The following is a 6,000-nucleotide window of genomic DNA, read 5'->3' on the forward strand; positions in this document are numbered from 1 at the left end:
TGTGTACTAGTAATCCAGTGGTTTTTGTTTTTCTTTATGTTTTGTTTTGTTTTTTTTGACTGGTCAGACCACTTTCGTCTCAGGTCACCGAACAATATTCCCACTGCACCTGTGGACTAGTTTTGACCAGAAATGAGGTAATATGGTGACTGCCAACGCCAATTTCAAGCAGTAAATTAAGGGAACTATATTCAACAACTGGTCACCATTTTAAGAAAAATTTAAAATTAGGTTTACAGTCATTTTTAGTGAATTTTTTAATTTAATTTCTCTAAATGAGCCTCATCTCTGGTGAGAGCTCAAAACACCAGGCTTTAAATTTTCAAGTCAAACTTGGAATCCAAGACGTTAAAACTTTGTGAGAAATGCATAGTTTTCCCAAAATTCTTTCACTTCTCCAATGTCCTTCCTCTGAGATGGCTCTGCTGTCATCAGAGTCTGGCCTTGAGGAGAAGAGCTGGCTGTTCAGTCAGTTCTGAGAAGACAGGCTCTTTTGATGGAAGCTGACAGAGTTACTTGAGGCAAAGACGCTGCTAATTGGGAGAAAGAAGATGTGCTGGATGAGGGGGTTCATATTGATGCGATGACTGAGCACTTAGGTTTGCATCGCTGGTTGTTGTGCATGGAAACCACAGTCCTCCAGAGGAGGGAGATGATTCTGGAGTTGTGTCTTCAACAGTCAGTTGTTCAGACAAAAAATAATGTTCAGTTATACTGTATGGGAAAATAAAAAGGAAAGCAATGAAACAACTCTGAAATGAGCGACTAGATAAGACTTCTCAATATTCAGTTCCTGTACAGAAAGATGTTTGATGTGCACCCTAGTTGAACCGTGCCATCGATCACACCAGCAGAGCTTTTAAACAGAGAAAATCCACACAGTCGAGATAAACCGATGAAGGGGCTTCTGCTGCCATCTGCTTGCTCCATCTCTCAGTGACAAGCTTGCATTTCAGGAACAAAGTCATCACTGATTCAGAAACCTGGTATGTAGTAGTAGACCTGTCAAATTATGCAACCCAACACTGATATTTTTTTACAGCTGACGGCATTACCCTGGATAATAATGAAAGTGTGGACTTGCAACACAAACAAACCAAAAGTCACATGTGAAGCTGCAGCTGTTTTCTAAAAAATATGAGCTTATTTTTATTTTGATTGTAATAGCATGTACCATAAAAAAGTTGGGATGGAGCAACAAAAGGCTGTAAAAGTACTTGGGACCAAAAAGACGCAGCTGGGGGAACATGTTGGAAAAAATTAGGCAAACTGGCAATATGTCTATAATATGTCTGCGTAGAAGGCTCTCAGAAGTAAAGACGGGTAGAGGTGCAAGAATCTGCAAACCACTGTATAAAAATTGCATGTGGATCAAATGTTATGTTCTCAAACGTCACTGCTGCAGAACATTTCTACATTTCAGATTTCCAGTTCATGAATGAAAAAAGTTGATTTCATATGGAAATACCGCCTACAGTATATCACAACACAGGGTTATTTTTATTAGGTAATGCTACTTTTGTAAAACCAGTGGCTACAAGCCAAAATATAGTTTCAATAAGCACGATGCAAATGTACATTTTCAAAACAGGGAAGGACTTTTATTCTTAACATTTTATTTACATTGATTCACTTTTTAATTAAAGTGCCTTTGTTATTGAGTTAAATCAAAATATGTCAGCTCATTTGTATAAAATACCAATCTCCTGCATGTGTCACTGTCTGGCTTGGAAATAGCAGGTTATGATTTTCTGTTTATATCACTCAGCCCTGCTGTCATAAAAAGCATGTAGGTGAGAGAACTAATCAATAAGCAATCAAAAAGTGAAAGCATAAGTGGTAGATGTTTGTGGGAGTTCCTTACTGAGCTCAGCAGGTATGAAATGAAGCCATATAACTGGGAATTTCGCCTTCATTTCAGAGGTTTTGGATGAAATTCATGTTCATTCAAGGGAATGAAATTAAAACACTGGCAGCAAAATCTTTCATCCTATGGGTCACTGTATCTACTTTGTTTCAATCAGCTGTTGTGACACTTTTAGGTCAGAGAGCTGCCGCGTGTCACGTGTGTTTACACGTTAAGTCACCAAGCTGAGAAAAGTCCCTGCATGAAGACGGGCTGGATCAGCACTACTGCTGAACACTGAATGCTCATAAAGCTGTTTTACTTCATTGCTGCAGGGGATGAGGTCAGATAGAGGGTACCCTTTGCTTTCATTTTTAGATAATTTATCTAATATCTACAATAAAAAAAATCTGTTGCTTTATTATTAAATATGCCAACATTATTTATTAAAAAGTCATAAATTATAAAACAGTATTTGAAACTCGTCTCTGTAATATTAAACAACAATACTTGCATATAGCTTTAAAGTGTCCGCGTAACTGATTCTCATACACACTCATATATTCATATTCTGCTGAATCTACTGAATATTCAGAAGTTTAACCATGCTTTGACGCAAATGTGTCACAAAATGTAAAATTAAACTTTTTATCCCTTTCCTGCTTTTCACAATATATTTTCACAATATGTACACTGTAATTTAAATTTTTCACAGCTTTGTCCCCGTTTCCATCAATGAGAGTGAGCTGACAGGGTGAAATGATAGATGGATGTCATTCAAGTCATAATCCATCGTTTCTGCTGCAGATGCAGGTGAAGGAAGAGATATTCCAGCCTGATTTATCCCAACAGCTCTGATGCAAACTTTTATTTCTGCCCACTAACCAGCTGTTAATTTTCTGCTAAATTTGATTCTTATTTATCTAATTTCTTTTTTTTCAAGTAACAGTAAAAATGTAATGGGTGTACGTTTCATGGCTTGTGGTGGCATACTGTTTTTCATTTTTTACTAAAAAGACCTCTGTATGTGATTGGAAACTTGTGAGCTTTTGTGTGGGAGAGTTCTGAGGTGCGTGTGTGTGTTTGTAAAACAAGACGTAAATGTTTGATAAGGAGAAACTGGCCTGGGCAGTTTTTGGTCTATAAAGTGTGAATGTTGCCAGAGTTGGAAGGTCACCGGCAGAGCATGACGTTACACTAACAACCAGAGGTGCTGAGCTGTCACTCCACGTCAGCCAACGACCTCTGAGACATGTCTCTGAGATGCCGGCTGAACCTGCAACCATCAAGCTGCTGTCAGTCATCAGAGCCAACGCTTTACCTTGTCACCTTGGAGGAAATTCAAATAAATTGATTCAAATGAAAGTCAAAGTTATTTTCTGTGCCCAGGAGCTTTTGTTGAACTTAACTCTGTCAACAATTGAAAGCATTACTTCTTTTTCTTCAGGGATCTGTATGCTTTGTGCAAAGTGAACAGAATTTCAAATTATCCACCTCAGCACTTCACCTATTTTTAAAATTTCCATTTTAATTCGGCTGCGACTGAATAGCTGTAAAATCACACCACTTGCATAGTTAATCACTTTTCACAATAACTTTTAGATGTGAATTACAGAGAGAAAAATAAATACTGAGAGCCGTGCCCAGCTGCAGTATTTGTCTTTTGGATTAGTCTGAGCTACAAAGAGGACGTCTAATAAGGAGAGATGAGAATAAGAGCCTCATGCCCAGTTCTTTAATATTAGTGGAAAAATTGACTGTATATTTATGTGCAAACTTGCTAAACAAATCCATTTATAAAAAGATTTCTATGTCTTTCTATGTCTGACATTGACCTAATAATTGACAGGCTGACGTTGAAACTTATTTTCTCTTTGCTGCACTACATTCAGATTGAGTTTCTGAATACAGCATCCTCACCTTGGAAGGGATTTACCAAAGTAGCTGTTACACTGCATTTACATGCAAAAGGAAAGATTTAAAAACACACCTATAGAGCATGTTTTTTGTTTTTTTTTGGTTTTTATTCTATTTTAATATCAGTGCAGGTGTTGTCAGTTGTCATGAAAAGCTTTGAGAGCTTCTTTAAGAAGGAGATAAGAGAGAAGGGTCAAGCAGAGAAACTAGTGTAGATGCCCATTTACTTAATTGGGAAAAAAAGCCCATTTATTTAACTGATTATCAATATGCGTTTTATATGAATCTGCCAGCATTCACAGAGAAATTATAATGGTTGGTAAATTGTGTCAATATTATTGTGCTGCCTGGCTTCATAAATATATGAAATGAGTTGTGAACATCCTTTCTAATAAGGCAACACAAGTTAGAATCAGTAGAATCAGTGGTGACATTGGGCAATCTAAAACATCTGCTAAACTTTTCTAAACGTTGAGTAAAAAGTGTGAAAACAACCCAAACAACAAATAAATTGATGCATCATTAATTTGTACCAGAGATGGTCATCTACAATTTTAAAGATACAATGTGTGGGAATTACTGACATCTAGTGGTAAAGATGAGCATAGAAATTACTTCAAATACCGAGCACAGTTGTAAATAGATGAATGCTGTCAAAGGACAAAATTTTCAAGTCTTTTTCTTTTTGCCTTTTAAAGTGTTACTTATCCCAAACAGTGCTCTAGCTACTATTGAACAAAGCCAGAACTGCAGTTTTAAAGAACAGAGGGTTCCTACTTCATACAGAGTTGTTTGTCTATTCAGAGACACCTTAGTAAAAATGGTGGCTCAAATATGGCAGCTGCCATGTATGTGAACCTGTGGCAAGTAGATAAATGGCTCATTCTAGGAAAATAAAAATATGTTATTTTAGTAAAGTGACTGAGTACTAATAGAAACACAGTTTTTAATCATATATTAGATTATTTGGTAATTGACATTCTTTATTTTGTTAGACACTGCACATTTAAGATTATCCAAAGGCTTCAACTTCAGTATTGAGCAAAAATCAGCTTCCTTTTTTTTTTTTAGTTTTGCCTCCAAACAGCCAGCTGTTTTTGTAGTCTTCTAAAATGGTCTTGGTCGACAGTCCTCCAGGCGATTTAAAGTTCTTTTTAAAGTTTGGCTTCTCTTTCTACTCTTTTTCAGATAAAAATGTTTTTTGTTTGTTCGTTTGGCTCCTTAACACTGACATATTAGATATAACCAACAGTTTAGTAAGATTTTTATCCTGTCTGCAGCTCAGTGTTTCCAAAAATGTCCAACAGTCCTTAAATCAAGTTAAACATATTTTTTTACGTTATTTTTAAATTCTTTTATTCTGAATCCTGCATCAAACACTTAGTGCAGGTTGCCTATCACACATTTCAGCGCTACACATGAAATCCCTGCTGTAAAGGCAGTAAAGCCTGCAGGATTTCTGTGTCAGTCTGAGTTAGAGTCAGGATGTCTTTAGATCACACACACAAACACACGCCTGGCCGACGCCCTCGGGACAACATCACCACTCACTGTCGCTGTCACACATGAAAGAATCTTTTTTCCTGATTATGGACGATCCCTCAAAGCTACTCGACGGCAAATTAGTATCTCCTGGCAGGAAGCTCAAGAAAAACAAAAGACTCTGTGTCGGTGATAAGCTGTGCCCAAGTTTCTTAAAGTGCTTTTATTCATAGGCGTTCATCAGTTTCTTTCATTTTTTAATTCAGAAAGAAAACATTGATTTTTTTTTCATAATTACTGTTTTAAAAATGTAAAGTCGGAACAATCTCCTCTCATTCATTACGTCTATCTAATTGAAAGGTAATGTAGTAGCAGAAAGCAGCAGACAGATTTTCACATATAAAGATAATACACACTAAATTAATCTAGTAACAATAGGATAGCAGTAGATGTAGACTTTCAGTACACCAATCAGCAACAGGTAAAAACAACTAAATCCCGTTAAAAAGCTTCTTTCTTGTATTTTAAGTGATCAGAAATCTCCTTTCTGTCTCTGGTTTCACTTTCTGTCAGTTCAGAACCTCAGTCTGTGTCTTCATCCATGAAACCTGCTGAAAAATTATTGGACAGTAGATTTTAAAAACAGCAAGAAACTGAGCATCATGTCATTTATATAAACTTTATAGCTATAACCGAAAATTTTAAAAAAGCATAAAAGTGCGAATGGGGATTTTAGGAGGACTCCAGTGATTCTG

This window comes from Melanotaenia boesemani, chromosome 8 (genome assembly GCF_017639745.1).
Source record: "Melanotaenia boesemani isolate fMelBoe1 chromosome 8, fMelBoe1.pri, whole genome shotgun sequence".
Classification (NCBI taxonomy): Eukaryota; Metazoa; Chordata; class Actinopteri; order Atheriniformes; family Melanotaeniidae; genus Melanotaenia; species Melanotaenia boesemani.